We start from the raw sequence: 21,587 nt of genomic DNA, 5'->3' as shown, positions 1-21,587 counted from the left end.
CGAAACAACTTGCTCGTCAGCACTGTACTTGGTTCGGAATCGATGCCGCGATTACCAATATGTGCTCTTCTTGCAGAGTGTGTGCCGAACAACAATCAGCACAACCGCGGAATTTCTTTGCATGGCCAAAAGCCACTTCCCCTTGGCAACGCTTACACATGGATTTTGCGGGTCCATTCTGGAATGCTCGATGGTTGGTAGTGATAGATTCATTCAGCAATTCTCCTTTTGTTGTCCAGATGTCTTCCACGACGTCATCTGCCACCATCCAAGCGTTATCTGCTATCTTTTGCATTGAAGGTCTTCCACAGACTATTGTTTCCGACAATGGCCCACAATTCATGTCCGCAGAATTTCAGTGATTCTGCAAGGCCAATGGTATTCAACATCTGACGTCCGCGCCGTTTTCGCCACAGTCAAACGGTGCCGCTGAACGATTGGTCAGGACTTCCAATTCACAGATGTTGAAAGAGTCTCATTCTCGGGAGGACGCGTTATTGCTTTTTTTGTTCTCGTATCGCTCTCAGCCCCGAGGTGGTGGCTCGCCGGCTGAGTTGCTCCACGGTCGTCATCATCGAACCTTGATGTCTTTGCTACATCTGCCGCATCAGGTTCCTGAGCAGTGGCAGACACCTGCTTCTGCTCCAGGCGCCGTTGTCTACTATCGCAACTATCGTTCACGGCGTTGGCTCGAAGGGCGCATTCTTCGCTGCCTTTGACGCGCTATGTATCTGGTTTTGGGGGCCTCTGGTGAGGTGCGTCGGCATCTCAACCAGCTGCGCCTCTGTCGTCGCACAGAATCTGCCGCTCCCCGTCTGCTTTCAGCGACGGTGCCGTCCAGTCAGCGCCCTGGGGACCCATCTACTGGCTCGCCTCGGCCACAGGTGTTACCGACGCTGCCTTCCATTTTGCCCCATGGCGACGCGCCGCCGCCGCCGCCGCCTGTTCTCCCGCCGGCGACGCTCGCAGTGGACGCATCGCTGCAACTGCCAAGCGCCTCCCTGGGTCACGCGCCGCCGATCGCTTCCCGTGACCAGTTGTCCTCCGACATGGAACTCTTGCCCGCTCCGTACCACATGTCGTCTTCGCCCGTCGGGTGGCCCGGCCCGATGGAGATCGAACCTTCGGCCCCTCCTGTCTCTCTGCGGGCGCATACACCGCATGTTGGCATGCACCCTGGAGCAGGTTTTCAGGCGTTTCCTAGCTTCCCGCGGTCCGAATGGCAGGGTGCGGGTGGCACAGCCTCGCCTGTTGTTAGGCGACGTCAACATGGGGTCCTCCCCACGGCGGGCGGAAGCCTTATGCCACAACCGTACGCCGATTTGCGGGGGAGGAATGTGGTGTCACCGCCAGACACCACACTTGCTAGGTGGTAGCCTTTAAATCGGCCGCGGTCCGTTAGTATACGTGGGACCCGCGTGTCGCCACTATCAGTGATTGCAGACCGAGCGCCGCCACACGGCAGGTCTAGAGAGACTTCCTAGCACTCGCCCCAGTTGTACAGCCGACTTTGCTAGCGATGGTTCACTGCCTACTTACGTTCTCATTTGCCGAGACGATAGTTTAGCATAGCCTTCAGCTACGTCATTTGCTACGACCTAGCAAGGCGCCATTATCAGTTACTATTGATATTGTGAATCATGGGCCGTCAAAACCGATGTCCATCATTAATGGATTAAAGTTAAGTATTCCACCAGCTACGTCCGTTTTTCTAAATTCTAATTTCCTTGTCATGTTCCAGACCTCACGCCAGCCTGCGTGAGCTAAAACGCGTGCATTTCGGCCTCCTTTAGTAAAACGGTGTTGGCTCTCTTGCCAACCACAACAGTTGGCACCACAGCGGCACAACGGACTGTTACAAATCGGTTACTTCATCGACAGATCCTTTGCCAGACGCCCTGTAGAGTGCGTTCCGTTGTTGGCGACTTCAGTGGTGTCAAGCGACAGCTCATAAGAGGGCGAGTTGGATATCCCGATGAAAGTTCCTTCTGTCTCGGTGCCATTGATGGCCGAGTGTTGGTTAGGGTGAGGCGAGTTGAGGGCCTGTAACCAACCTGTTTGAGTGCTAGACACACGGGACCTACAACTGGATTTATGGTCTGGAGCGCGCTCTTTTGGCTATCCTATGTACCCTGACAGAAAATTTGTACGTCAGTCTGGTGATTCGACTTGTGCTGCCAGTCATGACCAACGGGCCAACGGATGTTTTCCAACAGGATAATGCACGCCAAAATACCGCTATTGCAAGCCAATGTCCTCTACCGAGTGTCAACACGTTTCCTTGGCCTGTTGGCCTGCTCCATCACCAGATCTACCTCCAGTCGAGCATTTATGGAACACCATCGGGCGAAACTCTAGCTTTGTTCACAAACAGCATTAACCGTCTTTTTATTGACCTATCAAGGGCAACAGGCATGTGACTCCACCACAAAAACTGTAATCTGGCATCTGGGTTACTCAATGCATGAACGTTTACGTGCTTGCATTCAACATTCTGGCGGGTACACCGGTTATTTATGTGCTAACATTTCACATTTGCGATGACTTATCTCGCGCTTACATTAACATATGATCTTGCAATGTTAATCATTTACATATTTTACCTAGAGAAATGTATTCCTGAAATTTGATTACTCTACATTCATTATTTCTTAGTGTTGCGATTTTTTTTTCAGTCAATTTATAAAGGCGTCAGAGAGGCAGTTCTGAAGTAGCACCTTCAGAGGATTGATCGAACTAGAAAAGGGGTTGGGAAACGTAAAATGGGCTGGATGTTTCCGATCCTCAGAATAAGGCTTATAAGCTATAGGAAATGACGAATGATGAACAGTATGTATAATAATCAACAGAGGACAATAAGAATTGGACACCAAGATAGAAGTTTTCGGATTAGAAAGAGTGTGAGAAAAGTATGCAGTTCGCCTTCTCTGTTGCTCAGCCTTCACACCGATGAAGCAATGGAAAAAATTGAAGGGAGCGCTTCAGAACGGTTACAGAGATTCGTCGGGCAACAGACCATCCCACCTGCACTATCAACGCAACTGACGCTGCCACTGATATTGTACTGCTTCCACATCGTTGGCAAAGGGTTATGCTCCATGCTAGTGTAGGACGGTACAACTCTGAAATCTATTTTGTATAAGTTGTAAATAAGTAGTTACCATAATTAAAATTCCAACCCTCGCAGACAGAGAGTAAACCAAAGAAAGAAGAAAGCAATGTGGGAGAAAAAATGAGATCAGAGATTAAAAAAGAAGGGCATGGAAGCAACACAGTAGACGAAGAACATCCCGGAAGTAAAATTACATCCGAGAGATATTGGAATATATCCACCAAACTGTCGAGGACACTGAGTGTAAAATGTACTCTGAGATGGAGAGGTTGGCAGCTGAGCGAAAGTCGTGGCGGGCCGCATCGAACCAAACTGATGACTCGAAAAAGACATTGCTGGTGGCATATGAAGTTCCCCAACGATGAATGGTGTTGGGTTTAGTCAGTGACCAGTTATCGACCGTTCGAACATCGTGGGGGAGTAAAAGCGTTTTTCGTTATCATTGGTGTGATATCTGATCATTATCATTCATATCTCAACATTAACAGACGAAAATCATGAAACATCTTTCCATAGTTTATTCTAAATGTTCAGTGCTTACGAAGGCAATTCAGAAATCAACCTCCGTTTCCATGCCGGATAGAAGTAATATTGGCAACAACAGCCGCTACACTGATGCAAGAGCGATCGTAGCTAAACAACTAGGTCATTTCAAGTTCTGTGCTCGTTGGGTTTCAGAATTCCTGTCTGACAACATCAGAACTCAATGGACGATTGCTTCTCTGGACATTCTTTTCGTTACCATGTGGAAGAATAATGTCTGCGCAACATTTTCGTGACCGATGACGAGAGGTAGTTTTCTTATGCTAACGCAGAGACAGACAGCAGTCAACAATCAAAAAATCTCACACCAAACTTATCAGCTAGAAAGGTTGCGGCTGCCTTTTTTTCTCGCTATAGGAAGCTCAAAGTACCCTCCGCCACATACCGTCAGGTGGCTTGCGGAGTATGGCTGTAGATGTAGAATCTTGTTTGCGGATTTAATGTAACGTGGAAGCACAATTAATTCTCAAGCTTACTGTGAGCCATTAAGCAAACTTGGAAGCGACATTCAGAACAAGCTACGCGGTCTCTGGTTACTGGCGTCGTGTTTCCACGACAATGATTGGCCACACGCAGTGCGGCACAAACAAAAATTGATGCTTTACTTCAAATGTAACACTTCTCGACATCGGTACTCGCTCCAGAACGGTTACAGACTTCATTCCAATTGTACACGAAAAAGTTGCTTCTCCCACAGTTCTTTGAGTTCAATGAAGAACCTCAGAGTGCTGTCACATGCTGGCAACAATTGCAAACAGATGAATTAAATATGGAACGAATTTTTCAATGTGTGATCTGTGTCATGAAGTCTTAAAGCTTGAGGTTATTTCAAAGGTGTAGTTTTAGATCTTTCAGATACTGTAAATTTACTTCAATTGTTTTAGTATTTCTTTTGTACCAAAATGGAGGATACTCTATGGACGGCCATCCTGTTTATTTTGTAACTGTCCAATGATTCCTACCCCCCTCTCGCCCCCCCCCCCACCCCGTCTCCGCTCCACCTGTCCGACCCTTACAGGACTTACTATCAGTTGACTTCCGTGGGCGTTCCAAAGCAGTATCTTCATTTGTATAACAGCAGGTACCTGACTGCTACCAGTCCCATCCTCCATCCCACCTCACCCCCCCTTCCCCTTTCCCAGCCACTCTGCCATGTGAAGAAAAACCTTAACAGGTGAAATTGCACACTAATTGATAAAAACAAAGGGAATTTTTTCACCCAGTAGTAGTGTTGTAGTTCAGTCAATCTGTGGTGGCTAGTTGAAATAAACGTGTGTCCTAAATTTGAATCATCAGAATAGCTATCACTATTCTCACGTAAATCACCAGTTAATTATCAAGGCGTTGTGACTCTATAAGACATGAAGAAACATGGTTTAACCTTATTCTTCGAAACTGGATGAGTAAAACGTTGCTGTTAGTGACGTTCTGCTCTTCAATTGGAAGGTTAGTTTGAAACAGCTCTCCATTCTATTCTACGAGAGTTATTCGGAAATTAAGGAACGATCGGTCGCGAAATGAAAACCACAGTGAAAATCCGATGAAGTTTTGCGCAGGGGTATTGGGCAGTGTCTCTAGTACGCCCTTCGATCGCGTTACGTCGTTCTTTTTAGGGAGCACGTAAAGATACCTAGAACAATAGTGTCTCCCGCCAAGTATGAGGGACTGGTGAGAAATTTCGCCTGAAGCTATGCAGCCAACATTACATAACTGTCGTGCATTTTCTTCTTCAAGACAATTCTCAGCCGCTTCTGCAGGGCCAGTGAAGATGCTCCTGCATCATTTTCAATTGAAAATGTTTTATTATCCACAATACAGCCCGTAATTGTCTCCCTCCGAGTTTCATCTCTGCTCACATGAACCGCTGGCTATGAAGACAACATTCTGGCACAGACAACGAGCTGTAAGCCATCGTAGACAATTGGCGGAAAGCACTGACGGCTGCCTTCTATAACGAGGGTATTGGAAAGTTGGTACAGCGGTACAACAAACTTGTAAGTGGGATCGGCGACTATGGAGATACGTAGCTGGAAGTTGTAGCTCACTTTTGCAAATAAAACAGTTTCGATTTTCACTGTGGTTTCCATTTCGGATCCTATCGTTCCTTACTTTCCGAATAGCCCTCTGTCCTGGACAAGCCTCTTTATCTCCTAATAATTACTGCAACCCACATCCATTTGAACCTGCCTACTGTATTCATCTCTTGGTCTCCGTCTACAATGTTTACCTCGCTACTTCCCACCCCCACACACACTTCCGTCCACTATTAAATAGCTGATTCCTTGATGACTCAGGATGTGACCCATCAACTGATCCCTTCTTTCAGTCAAGTTGGGCCATAAATTTCTTTTCGCCTCAGATCTGTTTCGTACTTAATCAATAGTTACGCGATTTACCCACCTAAACTTCAGCGTTCTTACAGTAGTACCACATTTCAGTAAGTCTTGTTCTCTTCTGCTTATCGCCCACGTTTCATTTACATACACACTACACTCCAGACAAATACCTTCAGAAAAAATTTCCTAATACTGAATGTATACTAGATGTTAACAAATTATTTTGTTTCAGAAACACTCTTCTTACATTTGCTAACCTACATTTCATATTCTCTCTACTTCGGTCATCATCAGTTATTTTACTGCCCAAATAGCAAAACTCACTTTTAGTTCTCATTTCGTAATCTAATTCCGTCAGCATCATCTGACTGAATTCTACTACATTCCATTGCCCTTGTTTTACTTTTGTTTACGTCCATCTTGTAATTCTTCGGAAGGCATAAACCATTCTTTTCAACTGTTCGTCGAAACCGTTTGCAGTCCCTGACAAAATTACAATGTCAGAGGCAAACCTTAAGGTTTTTATTTGTTCCCCATGAACTTTAATTCCGTTTCGTAATTTTCCTTGGTTTACTTTAGTGCTTACTCATTGTACAAATTGAACAGCATTGGGGATAGAATACAAAACTGACTCACTCCCTTCTCAACTATAGCTTCTTTATATTGTCATTCGACTCTTACAATGGCAGACTAGTTTCCGTACAAATACTAAGTAATCTTTCGTACCGTGTATTTCATCTTTGACACCTTAAGAATTTCAGTATAGTCAACACTGTTAAAAAAACGTGCTCCTCGTCTATACCGGAGAAGGTCCACCTTCTACGATAAACATATTGTCTCGCATGCTCCTACATTTCTCCAGAATCCTAACGGATGGGTCTTCTATCAACTTCCTTCTGTAAATAATTGGTATCAGTATTTTGCAACCATAACTTAGTAAATCGACAGTTTTGTGATATTCATACCAGTCAACACCTTTCTACTTTGGGACAGGAATTATTCTTCTTGAAGTCTGAGGGTACTGAGAGAAATAGTGTATCAAATAATAAAACAGAGAAGAAAACGACTGAATATAAAAACAGATATTTATGGAAACTATCACTGGAATAGCCATAGTAACCCATAGTTATTCATTTGTGTGGACATTGTGTCCATAGTTTGCAATTACAGGTACTTGAGTCAACGTCCAATGACAGTCGAAGATATTTTAAAGTCCTTCCACAAACAAAATATTTCAAAGTCCAGCTACATTCGGAATATTTGTAAGTCCTGTGACCCATGACTATAGGACTGTCGAAACACAGCTAAATCCAACACCAGCCGGAACACATCTAAGACACTCACCGGCCTGACAGTGTGCAACAAGTGAAGATACAAGTATAAAAAGCACACTGGGACACAGGAATATCACATGCCAATCACAATCGAAAAAAATACGAGCACCATAAAAATCGGCAAAAACAGGCATCTCCACAATTTTCAAGGAAACTACCACATACACGAGTATTAACGTATATCAAAAAATTACTTTATGATGCCTTAAATATCGGGAACAAGACACTGTACAAAGTGATAGAACAAAAGACATACACTATGTGATCGAAAGTATCCGGATACACCCAAAAACATACGTTTTTCATATTAGGTGCATTGTGCTTCCACCTACGGCCAGGTATTCCCTATCTGCGGCTTCAGTAGTGCGAGAGCAGAATGGGGCACTCCGCGGAACTCACGGACTTCGAACGTGGTCAGATGACTGGGTGTCACTTGTGTCACACGTCTGTACGCGACATTTCCACGCTCCTAATCATCCCTAGGTCCGATGTGATAGTAAAGTGCAAACGTTAAGGGACACGTACAGCACAAAAGCGTACAAGCCGATCTCATCTATTCACTGACAGAGACCGCGGACGGTTGAAAAGGGTCGTAATGTGTAATAGGCAGACATCTATCTAGACTATCACAGAGTAATTCCAAACTGCATCAGGATCCACTGCAAATGCTATGACAGGAGTGAGGTGAGAAAACACGGATTTCATGGTCCAGCGGGTGCTCATAAGCCACACATCACGCTGGTAAATGCCAAATGACGCCTCGCTTGGTGTAAGGAGCGTAAACATTGGATGATCGAACAGTTGGAAAACGTTGTGTGGAGTGACGAATCAAGGTACACGATGTGGCAGTCCGATGGCAAGGTGTGGGTATGGCGAATGCTCGGTGAATGTCATCTGCCAGAGTGTGTAGTGCCAACAGTAGAATTCGGAGGCGGTGGTGTTTGTCGACGTGTTTTTCATCGGGAGAGGGGGGGGGGGGCTTGCACCTCTTGTTGTTTCGCTTGGCACTATCACAGCACAAGCCTACATTGATGTTTTAAGCACCTTCTTGCTTCCCACTGTTGAAGAGCAATTTGAGGAGGGCGATTGCATCTTTCAACAGGATCGAGCACCTGTTCATAATACACGGCTTGTGGCGGAGTGATTACACGACAATAGTATCCCTGTAATGGACTGCACTTGATCCTGACCTGAATCCTATAGAACACCTCTGGGATGTTTTAGGACGCCGACTTCGTGCGAGGCCTCACCGACCGGCATTGATACCTCTCCCCAGTGCAGCATTCCGTGAAGAATGGGCTGTCATTCCACGAGAAACCTTCCAGCACCTGATTTAACAGATGTCTGCGAGAGTGGAAGCTGTCATCAAGGCTAAGGGTGGGCCAACACCATTTGAATTAAGCATTACCGATGGAGGCGCCACGAACTTTAAGTCATTTTCAGTCAAGTTTCCGGGTACTTTTGATCACACAGTGTAGAAAGCAAACTCACCTCACCCACTCTTTCTCCCTCTCATTTTGTCTGTCTGTCTGTCTCTCTCTCTCTCTCTCTCTCTCTCTCTCTCTCTCTCTCTCTCTCTCTCTCCCTCCCACACTCCTCTCTATTTCACGTGTACATTTTCCTCCTTTTCCCCATCTCACTGCCAACTCTCTCTCCCTGAATTCGTTGTTCACCATTACCTTTAATCATTGTTGTCCGCTTATGTTACACATATTAACATATTTAAAACAACGTAATAAACATCTGTGACAAAACACAGATGAAGAGAACATTTTTAGCCACACAAAACACACAGAGACGTTCAGTAAACGAACAGTGGTGGTGGTAGACTCGTTCATGTTTCACGTCAATGTGTAGTGCTGCAAGACAACCTGAGACAACGCAAGAAAGAAAACAAACTGGAAGAGTTCGAGTAGAGCTCGCGGTCTGAGGGTTCTGTGGAAACGTATGTATGTAGATGAAAATAATAAAAATTGTCTACTTCCAGTCTTTCTTTTGGACGCCACTTCGTTGACTTGCGTGTCCCTAACGCCCAGTTCAAACAGAAATGGCGTGGCGCGGAAGTCTGACGGGGACGTGGTGCGGTGCTGTTTCACGCCACCTCTATGTTAACAAATGATGCAAATTCACACAGAAGTGGCACGTCGGAGACGTGTAGTTTCGTGGTCCGGGCCACGTCCGTTTGTGGCCACTAGTGGCGTACCGAAGCGACGTGTGGAGGAGACGTACAAGTGGCGCGCTACTTGTTTCATTAAAGTCATCCGGTTGGCTCCAAGAAAAATTATTCCATTTAAAGGATGAAAAGCTACACCCGTCTCGTTGTTAGTTTCTTGATAACACTTTTACTTTTCGGGATAAAAATTAAAAACAACTGTTTTGGAATTCGTGCGGTTCTCCGCAGTGCAGTCATTCTCATTCTATTTTGAGGAAATTATTTGGTCAAAAAAGTTATTGTTAGACATCACAGCTTGATAGCGAACTTATTTTCTTTTCGTTGTTGCCCACTGTTAAAGTGATACTTCCAAAATAAGTAAAACGCTTGCAATGAAGAATGTCGTCACCGACTAGTTTCCGTTTAGTGAGTTTTGGGACATACGTTGCTGCGTGTGATATATAGCTAACATATTGAAACTGTTTCTAACGGCTGAATAAGTGTGATACCTCTTCCCGGTCCCGGGTAGATAAGTGATACATTTGGATGATTGGCCGCAACGAGCTACCCACGCGCAGCAGTTTACGTTTGCTGGTTTTCAGAACAAATGGTTCAAATGGCTCTGAGGTCATCAGTCCCGTAGAACTTAGAACTACTTAAAGCTAACTAGCCTAAGGACATCACACACATCCATGCCCGACGCAGGATTCGAACCTGCGACCGTAGTGGTCGTGCGGGTCCAGACTGAAGCGCCTAGAGCCACTCAGTAGGCAGTAGTATTGCACTACGACACTAGCTGTCGTTTGAAAATTTGTTCCGCTTTTATACTGCCTTTCCTTTCTGGTTTGTACCCGATCATTAATGTTGTAATTAATCACCTCTTGGTCGTAAATACAACCGGAACAATTGTACTAATGCACAGGTTGCCGTTAAGGAAAGGAGGACCTTGTGGTTAGATTTAGCTGTTAACCTGTTCAGTTCTTTGACTGTAATCGCGTTTCTCAGTCATTAGTTATAATCTGAACAACCGGTGGTACTAAGCTGGTCGTTTCTGTGTTTGAAAGACCGGGTCATTATTGGTGTATTTTAGCTGGATCTTATGGTTCTGCCGAGTGAGTTCTCTTGTAATAAATGTTTACAAGTAATGTTTTAAGGCGTTCCTTCAGAACGGTCTCAATAACTGACAATCAGTTTCAGAAATGTGTGTGAAATCTTATGGGACTTAACTGCTAAGGTCATCAGTCCCTAAGCCTACACACTACTTAACCTAAATTATCCTAAGGACAAACACACACACCTATGCCCGAGGGAGGACTCGAACCTCCGCCGGGACGACAATCAGTTTAACTTTGAAAATATTAACAGCAAACTGTCACCGAGGCCTTAGTCAAAATAAAATTTTCAGAAGGGACGGGTTGCCGATTGAAATTAAGTGGTTGTTTGCTTTGAAGGAAGCCTGTCATACTGTTTGCTAAACTGTTTAACCTTTAAGCACAGGTGCGCATCTTAACCCCGAACCTTTCGACATAAAGGTTTCAAATTAAAAGTTACGTCATCTGTTCTGAGCAATTGAATCACTCTTGCCATCAATGGTGCTTATATAGTTTTCATGTGTTGCAGAAGGGCATTTAATAAGACAGACTGTTTCCAGTGCGTTAGTAAACACCGCAGGTTCACCCGATAACGGGTCGTCTTCTAATCACTGTCACATTGTTTGCTGTGTTGCAATACAGCACTTCAGATTCTTTTGACAAGACTAAAAGCTTATTCAACTTATGATTTAAGGTCAAAAGAATTTTCCATACTTGTTCATTTTGTTAAAGAAAATTTTATGTTTAAAGGCTTCGATTATTTGTAAAACACATTTTATATATTGTTAAATAAACAGGTTGTGTGAAAAGAAAGTTACATTGGTGGGTCCTCCTTTCTACGTATTCCTTAATTCCAGTAAGTACCACGTATCAGTACACACAAGCAAATGATTACAATTTCAGAAAAATTGGATGATGTATTCACGAAACAGAGCTTCAGAATCTGGGCAAGTCAATAACGTGTTGGTTTACGTTTGGCCCTTAGGCAAGCAGTTTATTCGCCTTGGCATTAAGTGAAAGAGTTATTGGATGCCCTCCTTGCGATATGGTGCCAAATTCTGTCCAATTGGCGCGTCAGATCATAAAAATCCCAATAATGCCTCAGACGTTCTCAGTTGGAAGATGTGGCAACTGTGATGGCAAAAGAAGTGTTTGGCAAGCACGGTGACAAGGAGTAGAAACTCTCGTCGTGTGCGGACGGGTATTATCTAGCAGAAATGTTAGGCTAGACTGGCTTGCTGTGAGGGACAACAGAACGGGGGACAGAGTATCGTCGACAAACAGCTTTGCTGCAAGGGTACCGTGGGTGACAACGAAAGGGGCTCTGCTTTGAGAGGGAATGACACCCCAGACTGTCACTCATGAATCCAGGGCCTTGTGGCGGGCAAAAGTCAGGTTAACATCACACCGCTGTCCAGGACTTCGCTGATCATCAGGGCTCAGTTTGAAGCGGGATTCATCACAGAAGGCAACTCTACTTTAGTGAATGAGATTCCAGGCTGAAGACGTGTCTGGAGATGACCCAGACAGCGGTGGGATACCAACCTGACTGCCGTGCACCATACTACCTGCCAACCAGGAGTGATGATCTGGGGGTCATATCTTTTCACAGCAGAATCCCTTTAGTTGACACCTGAGGCGCCCTTACAGCACAGCGGTACATCGACGATGTTCTATGTCCCCTTTCCTTCGTGGTAAACGATCCTGGACTACATTTCAGCAAGATAATGCCCGCCCGCACACGGCGAGAGATTCTGCTTCTATTCGTCCTTCCCAAATCCTACCTTGGCCAACTATGCCGCCGGATCTCTCTCAAATTGAGAGCTTTGTAGCATTGTGGTAAAGGCCCTCCAACTTTCCCAGGATTTGGACGTTCTATGTCGCCAACTGGATAGAATTTGGCACGATATCCCTCAAGGGGACATCCAACAGCTTTATCAGTCAAGAAGAATAACTGCACAAGGACCAGAGGTGGAGTATCGCGTTACTGACTTGCTCATTTCGTGAAGCTGCTTCTCTAAAATAAATTATCCATTTTTTTCTGGAATTGTAATCATTTTTTTGTATGTGCGAATACATCTACCGTTTTCTATCCTATTCGGGTGGTTCCCTAGTGGAGCGTTATTTTCTTTTTTTTCCGGGAAGTACATATTTCATTAAATACATATATGGTGGTATAAATAGATCATTTCATGTAGCTGAACAGTCGCATTGAAATACCTTTAAACAACAGCTTTAGTTTGTTCTCATAAAATTTTTTATTTTTATGTATATGGGACCTAGTAGGTGATACAAAATTCTACGACACTTCCTTCGCCTCACGGCAACAACAGATCTGAGGCTAATTTCTGCAGCGCTCTCACCCTCACAGTTTTGACTCGTGTGGCCATTGTCGTAGCGCGACACGGGGTCCCGCCAAAGACCAAGGCCGCTTCCCGTTATTCCCCTTGGACCTCCCGCGAATGCTGAAGGACCGCTTGGTCCTCCAGGAACGTACCGTCAGTCAAAGCTCATTTGTCCACGTTGCCCCAGGTTTACAGCTCGGAAAGAAAGGCGGACTTTGCGCTCCTTTCTGGTCTGTCAGAGTGAACAATGAGCGCACTTCTTCTACTCACCTTGGGTGTGTTCTCCTCCGGAACAGTTTGGAGGCACAAGCCGGTGGCCCCATAGTTGACGTGGAGTGAAAAACAAAACAAAAAGGAACACAGTAAGAAAAAAAAAAACTGGTTTGTTCCGAAACGAAACTTATGCCAAGTTGCGAAGCAAAGTTTTTGATGTTAGCCCTACTGCGACTTTAATAATTTCTGTCTGAGCTGAATCTATAACCTCTCACGAAGGAGTACATTTACGTTGTATGGCTTTGTGTATAAGATATGAAAGCCTTGTAGAAATCGACGATGGATCTGAACACTTAAATACAGAATTTTTCTAAAGAGAAATTCATTCATTCATTCATTCATTCATTCATTCATAGAGTTCCGGATATCCCATCAGAACACGAACCTTTAAAGCTGTGGATAGAGTCGAAGCATACATTAACGTAAGACAGACATCATAGAAACTTAATATATTTAGTACGTTAACAATACGTTATCACCACACTCCTTAACGCTATTCGTGTTTAAGCCATCAAAATTTGACCGGGTAAGTTAGTAAAAAAGTTGTTACTTCGAAAGAATGGTGCTGTCTCCTCAGTTTTCTATATGTACGCTGTTTATCTGCGAATAGTAGCTCAATATTTACTTGTTCGCAATGGCATTTTTGTAATACAGCGTTGTTTCGTACATCTGTAAGTAGCAACTCGTTTTTACACTACACAGCTGCTTGTCATACTACTTTATAGCAAGAACTACTGCTGCATATACCACGTAAACCACGTAATGGAATGTGGCGGAGAATACTTTGTGTACAAGTGTCACTCTCCTTGTTTGCCGTTCGAGTCGCGAATAATCCGCGAGAAGAGCCTTTGCTGCTAAGCCTCCGCGTGGACTCGAAACTTTCTAATTTTATCTTTATTGACTTCCCGTGAGATGCACATCGGAGACTCAATATATTGATTGATTCATGTAGGAACTTATGCTCTCGATATTTTAATAGTAAACCACACAGTGATGCCGCTCTTGCAGCGTCTGCCACTGGAATTCCCTGAGAATCTCCGCTACGCTTTCGCGGCTGCAAAATGAACCTGTGACGAAACGTGCTGCACTCTTTGGATCTTCACTGTTTCCGCTATCAACCCTTCTGGTGCGGATCCCATACTCAAGAGAAATATTCAAGTAGGGGTCGAATGAGTGTTTTGTAAGCTACTGCATTTGTTGATGGACCACGTTACCTGAGGATTCTGAGTTTCCCATCTGCGTTAACCACGATTAATTTTATGCGGTCGTTCCACTTCAAATCGCTCTGACCCTTACGCTTATTTAATGTAAGTAACTCCTTACAGTGACTGTTCTAATATTATTCTGCAAGGTCCGCAGGAGAGCTTCTGTAAGGTTTGGAAGGTAGGAGACGATATACTGGCAGAAGTAAAGCTGTGAGGACGGGGAGTGAGTCGTGCTTGGGTAACTCAGTTGGTAGAGTTGCCCGCGAAAGGCTAAGGTCCCGAGTTCGAGTCTCGCTCCGGCACACAGTTTTAATCTGCCAGGAAATTTCGTATCAGTGCACACTCCGCTGGAGAGTGAAAATCTCATCCAATATTGTGTAAATATACAGTAAAGGATCTTTCTATGTATTCGGGATACGTTACATTTACAGCAGCGGAGTGTGCGCTGACACGAAACTTCCTGACAGATTAAAACTGTATGCGGGATCGCCACGCGGAGTGCCCGCGCGGTTAGAGGCGCCATGTCACGGACTGCGCGGCTCCTCCCGCCGGAGGTTCGAGTCCTCCCTCGGTCACGATTGTGTGTATTGTCCTTATCGTAAGTTTAAGTTAGGTTAAGTAGCGTGTAAGCATAGGTTCAAATGGCTCTGAGCACTATGGGACTTAACTGCTGAGGTCATCAGTCCCCTAGAACTTAGAACTACTTAAACCTAACTAACCTAAGGACATCACACACATCCATGCCCGAGGCAGGATTCGAACCTGCGACCGTAGCGGTCACGCAGTTTCATACTGTAGCGCCTAAAACCGCTCGGCCACCCCGGCTGGCTAAGCATAGGGACCGGTGACCTCAGCAGTTTGCTCCCTTAGGAATTCACACACATTTGAACATTTCTGTGATGGACCGAGACTCGAACTCACCACCTTTGCCTTTCGCGGGCAAGAAAGGCAAAGGTCCGGTCCAGCACACAGTTTTAATCTGCCAGGAAGTTTCATACTTTACATCTGCTTACGTTGAGGGTCAATGGTCAGTTACTGCAGCAAGCTTCGATCATCTGAAGGTCTTCCTGCATTCCGCTACAGTTTTCTAGCACTACGATTTCTCTGTGTGTATAACAGCATCATCCACGAAATTCCTCGTGGAACTTGCGGCATTATTCACTAGGTCGTTTATGTATATTTTGAAAAGTAATGGCCTCTTCCTTGGAGCACTACTGAAGCTACTTTTACGTCTGAAGACTTCTCTCCGTTGAGAATGTCATGTTGTGTTCTCTTTGCTAGAAACTCTTCAGTGTAATCACACAGTTGGTTTTGATGTTCTTTACGTTCGCGTTACGTTCATTAGGCGGCAGTGTGAAACTGCACCGAAGTGCTTCCAGAAATCTGGGACGTGGCATCTATTATACCTGGGTGCCTGTATCTACTTGTTTCTGGGTCTCGTGGACGAAAAGAGCGAGACAGGTTTCGAACGATCATTGTTTTCTGAATTGACTATCATTCCTACAGAGGAGATTTTAGAACACCAGAAAGGTCATAATACGCGAGTATAAAACATGTCTCAAAATTCTACAACACACAGATGTCAGTGACACAGGCCTCTAGTTGTGTGAATCTAGTTGCCATGTTGTTAACAGGACTTCCCAATCGTTGAATCTAGATATTCAGATAGACTGTGTGATCAAAAGTATCCGGACACCAGTCTGAAAATGAGTTACAATTTAGTGGCACCCTCCATCGCTAATGCTGGAATTCAATATGTTGTTGGCCCACCCTTAGCCTTGAGGACAGCATACGCACAATCATGTACTGGAATGTTTCTTGGGGAATGGCAGCCCATTCTCCATGCAGTGCAGCACTGAGGAGGGGTATCGATGTCGCTCGGTGAAGTCTGGCACGAAGTCAGCCTTCTAAAACATTCCAAACGTGTTCTATAGGACGCATATCAGGACTGTGCAGGCCAGTCCATTACAGGGATGTCATTGTCGTGTAACCATTCCGCCACAGGCCGTGCACTATGAACAGGTGCTCGATCATGTTAAAAGATGCAATCGCCATCCCGGAATTGCTCTTCAACAGTGGGAAGCAAGACGGTACTTAAAACATCGGTGTAGGACTGTGCTATGATAGTGCCACGCAAAACAACGAGGGATGCAAGCCCCCTCCATTGTTGCATCCTTGAGCCCCCGATTACCAGATGCACATCTAGCGGTTCTCGGCTGGCGCCCCCGATTACAGGAGTCAAGGATAACACTTTATTAATAATTATAATACAAAGTAATATCTCCAGTTACATTCTCAGCAAGTACACCAAGCCCTTTAATCCATACATGTATTTTTTCGTCATTACTTTTTCTACAGGTGCGGGTATACAGAGTAAATGGCATATTACTATACACAAAACTAGTTCTACTTTGGTTCTTCGGGTCGATTCCACAATGCCATGTCTTGTAAGCAATGATATTTCTGTCGGCAAAATATTCTAGTCCATGTAGCGAAGCATTCTCACAGCGAACGATAGCGAGTGTAAACCACCCACTACCAGCTCATTGTGTATCGTGATCAATCGTCCAATGTTTACGCTCCTTACACCAAGTGAGGCATCTTTTGGCATTTACTGGCGTGTGGCTTATGAGCAGCCGCTCGACCATGAAATCCAAGTTTTCTCACCTCCCGCGTAACTTTCGTAGTACTAGCAGTGGATTGTGATGCGGTTTGGAATTCCTGTGTGATGGTCTGGATTGATGTCTATTACACATTATGACCCTCTTCAACTGTTTACGGTCTCTGTCAGTCAATAGACGGCGTCGGCCTATACGCTTTTGTGCTGTACATGTTCCTTCACGTTTCCACTTCACTATCAAATCGGAAAACTAATTGTTTTCTGTGTATACTGTTTATGGTTTACTCATCAGATGTTTTATATTTGTGTTTGTGGATGGTTTGTTCCTTCTGATAATTTGCTTCATTTCCTCTGTCGCTAGTTCTCTTGTTAGGCCTGTGTTGAAGTCTTGAGTGTTAGTTTTTCATGTTGTCCTTGATGTATTCAGTCTCAGTAATAAGGTTTCCTATGGTCTTATGTGTTATGAGGGTGTTCAAATTGTATTTTGGGCCTTTCTCATGTAGCTGTTGTTCTTCTTCTGTGAGTCTTATGTCAGTAAAATTAATCGGCGTAATTTGCGCTACCGTTTCTCATACCCTTTTTCGCCACATGCGATATACCTCTCGCGACACACGCGAACAGCAAGATGGCGTAATATCCTGATTAAGAAACAAAGTGCAAAAATTTTGTTTTTGTGTGTATAAAAGCAGCTACATACCATCCAACGAACGTGAGTACATGAATAGCTAAGTAACAGCTCAGTACACACCAAATAACTGGTTTCCACAACACTACCACAGCCCCAAGTATATATTGCTGACAAACTGATTGTTAAGTTAGCAGCCTCTAGTCTTTATATAGATTTTCCCCATCCGAGCTATGTACTGTATTTTAGATCATTTTGATCTAGAAACTTTACACCGGTAAAAAACCCAGAAGACATACTTCTGTAATGATGTTTAGAAACGCTGTAGAATGAAAGCATTGTAAAACAATTTCGCGGTAGATGATTTTCAAAAGCGAAACCTCTGTTATTATGGATACTCGCATTTTCATGCGATTAGTAGTCAAACGTAGACATTTCAATTCGATAAAAGAAATTCAAATAAAAAAAAAAATAGTCGTAGCGAGAAACGAACTGCCGACAGCACGATTCATAATCTTGAAAACTACTTACTGAGCTACAAGCGACAGTACGACAGACAGGTGAAATGTTTTGTAAATAATAGTATCCAGAAATTTTCGAATCGATTTTTTCTTCCGAAAGCAAGAAATCTGTAGGCGTGGTATGTTATAGACTGAAACAAATTTGAAAAATTCTTTAAAACAATAATCCAACCCCAGAAAGCACTGTGAACATACAAACCGAGAGAGAACCGTGGCAAGAAATGGCGTCGCATCTGATCAGCCAATCGCGTGCAGTTTCATCAATATCCCCCCCCCCCCTCTCTCTCTCTCTCTCTCTCTCTCTGTATATAGGCTCTCTATTGTAAAACGAAGCACAGGACATGTGCGTCATGTGGCAAAGAAACTAGTTCGTAAAGGTGGTAAAGAGGGTTAACAGCAAGGACCATCTGCTAGTGACCATTGATGAGTACTGCCATGATGAGACTTCAGGCAAAACCGTAGGCTCTTTTCCCTGTCCACATAACCCCAACTTAGAAGAAAGGTATTGTCACAAAAAATTGTGTTCAGTACTACTCAAAAGAAAAAAGAAGTGGAAGTGCCTCCCAGTATAAAAAGGAACGTGTTGTGCTCTACATTTAGAAGACTGTTTTGAGGCCTACGTTACGTTATAAAAAAAAAAAAAAAAAAAAAAAAAACAGTAGCTGATACGTAAAACATTCATATTAGCTGATATGCATTAAATCTGGTTTCAGAGCAACTAGTAAAGTATTTAAATACAATCTTACTGGTTAATTATAGCTTAATCACGAAGTTAATGAAAGTAAAGACCGGTTAAGGGGACACTGGCCACTGACTGCCCAATTTTTACGCTTCTTTATGCATTCCAGGGGAACAAATTTTGGACTAACGGGATCTGTCGCTTACTTGTCTGTCCAGAGGGGGTAAAGACTTTTTTCGAAGCAGTCAGAGAGTGCGTTGGTTTGTTTTTAGAATTCCTCTAATAACTATTTTTGAAACCGATTGTTGGAAAAAAGTCAGCGATCGCAATGTAATAATAACGTGTGTGAAATCTTATGGGACTTAACTGCTAAGGTCATCAGTCCCTAAGCTTACACACCACTTAATCTAAATTATCTAAAGGACAAACATACACACCCATGCCCGAGGGAGGACTCGAACCTCCGCCGGGACCAGCCGCACAGTCCAGGACTGCAGCGCCTGAGACCGCTCGGCTAATCCCGCGCGGCCGCAATGTAATATTTGAAATGTATTATGAAACAGTCTAGACGGCAAGGCTGGTTCATTAAATGCTGACGGGTTCGATCATCACAGCTTTAATGTAATGTAGGATGTAAATTAGAGGGATACATCAAAAGAACTTAAATTTATTATAAAATTACGAAACATAGAAATAGCCATATTGACAGAAAATGGTTCTGCATAGAGCAGGACAATGGCTGTCCAATGAACAGAAACCGCTGAATGACCATATCAACTCCTATGGGACACGTATACTGGAAATCACTTATCGATGCTCGCAGCGATCTCTTTGGAATTAGCCCTTTTGCCACACTCGAGCTTAACAGTCGCGATACTGTCTCGTTTATGTTACCTACGGCGATAGCAGCGCCCCAAGCGGCTAGAAAACGACAGTTCTTAAAACAATACTGCATGAGTGCGAATACTAATGTTTATATTGATTCTCACATAGTTCTCACAACAGGAAGTGTATGTAATGCCATAAAAACCGACAATAACAAAAAAATTACACCACATTTCTCTTCCTTTAGTTTCCTAAGCACCCCGACACATTACAGGGCAGTTATTTACGATTCTTCTATAATGAACAGATAGTTACTGAATAATCTTATTTTCGTTTAATAATAAGAAAGTGCTAGTAAACTCCAGAAGACCTGGTCTTCTGCAGAAATACATCGTATATCTACCCAACAAAGCGGACTTTTATTCGCTGCAGTTTCAGCCCGTGGTCTTGCGCTAGCGTTCTCGCTTCCCGCGCACGGGGTCCCGGCTTCGATTCCCGGCGGGGTCAGGGATTTTCTCTGCCTCGTGATGACTGGGTGTTTTGTGTTCTTCATCATCATTTCATCATCATTGCCTCGCAAGCTGCCAAAGTGGTGTCAACTAAAAACGACTCGAAACACGGCGGCCGAACTGCCCCGCTTGGGGCCTCCCGGCCAACAATGCCATACGATCGAAAATTTCAGCCAAATAACTGAATGTGTAACCTATGTGGAATGTAATACCTGCATTATTCAAAATACAAAATAAGACACCATAAGTCTAGTGTAAGAGATAAACCGTACAGACAGGATAATAAATCGTCAAATGCAGTAAAACTGTTTCCCAACACAGAAGAAACATATTCAACAACTGTTGCTAAATCTGAGCCACGAACGGTAAGAATCTCCAACACAATTGCTTTTGAAGCAAAAGTAATCACATTTTCTTGGTTTCTGCGGAGTACGCTGCAAATTGACAAATTCGAAATAATTTCTTCATGAATAAGTTGTAGCTGATGTCACTGAATCAGTTTGGTTCGGCTGTTTTTACATGTATTTAATGATACTTCATGTGTCTTGATAACTTACTAACACATGGAACGCAAAAATGTAGCAAATTTTTAGTTACTCAAGGAGAAAATAACTAGAAACAAACATTATCCTTACCGAGCGAGGTGGCGCATTAGTTAGCACACTATACCCACATTCGAGAGGGCGACGGTTCAAATCTGCTCCGGATATTCTGAGTCATGTTTTCCTTGGTGTTCCTAAATCGCTTCGTGCAAATGCCGGGATGATTCCTTTGAAAGGGCAAGGCCGGCTTCCTTCCCCCATCCTTCCTTTATCCAATGGGACCGATGACCTCGCTGTTTGGTCCCCTGCCTCATATCAACGAACTAATACACATTATCCTTAGGACACATGTGAGTGTCAGTTTTCTCTCCGTTTAGAGCGTTAGCGTCGCTCCAACTGTCAAACAGTAACAACTTTTGCACCAGAGAGTGTACTGCCGCTACGTCTTTGGAACGGCGTCCAATGTCTCCTTAGAGACCAACAAGATAGTAATTACTTTTCCAAGCATGCCACTAGAGGGCAACATATACACAACGAATATAATGTTAATTTGTTTCCTTTTGAAAGTTCTCAGTTAACAAGCTGTTTCTTCTTTATTACAAAACTATCCTACGTGATTTTTGCATTTTGTTTACTAATAAATACATCCTTTCGTAGCCGCGCGGTCTGCGGCGTCTTGCCACGGTTCGTGCGGCTCCCCCTGCCAGAGGTTGGAGAGCTCCCTCGGGCATGGGTGTGTGTTGTTCTTAGCGTAAGTTAGTGTAAGTTAGTTTACGTAGTGTGTAAGACTAGGGACCGATGCCTTAGCAGTTTGGTCCCTTAGGAATTCACACACATTTGAACATCCTTTTGTAGATAATTCTTTCCACTTATAC

The sequence above is a fragment of the Schistocerca piceifrons genome, chromosome 1 (assembly GCF_021461385.2).
Source record: "Schistocerca piceifrons isolate TAMUIC-IGC-003096 chromosome 1, iqSchPice1.1, whole genome shotgun sequence".
NCBI classification, from domain to species: Eukaryota; Metazoa; Arthropoda; class Insecta; order Orthoptera; family Acrididae; genus Schistocerca; species Schistocerca piceifrons.
Note: the sequence above shows the minus strand (reverse complement) of the source record.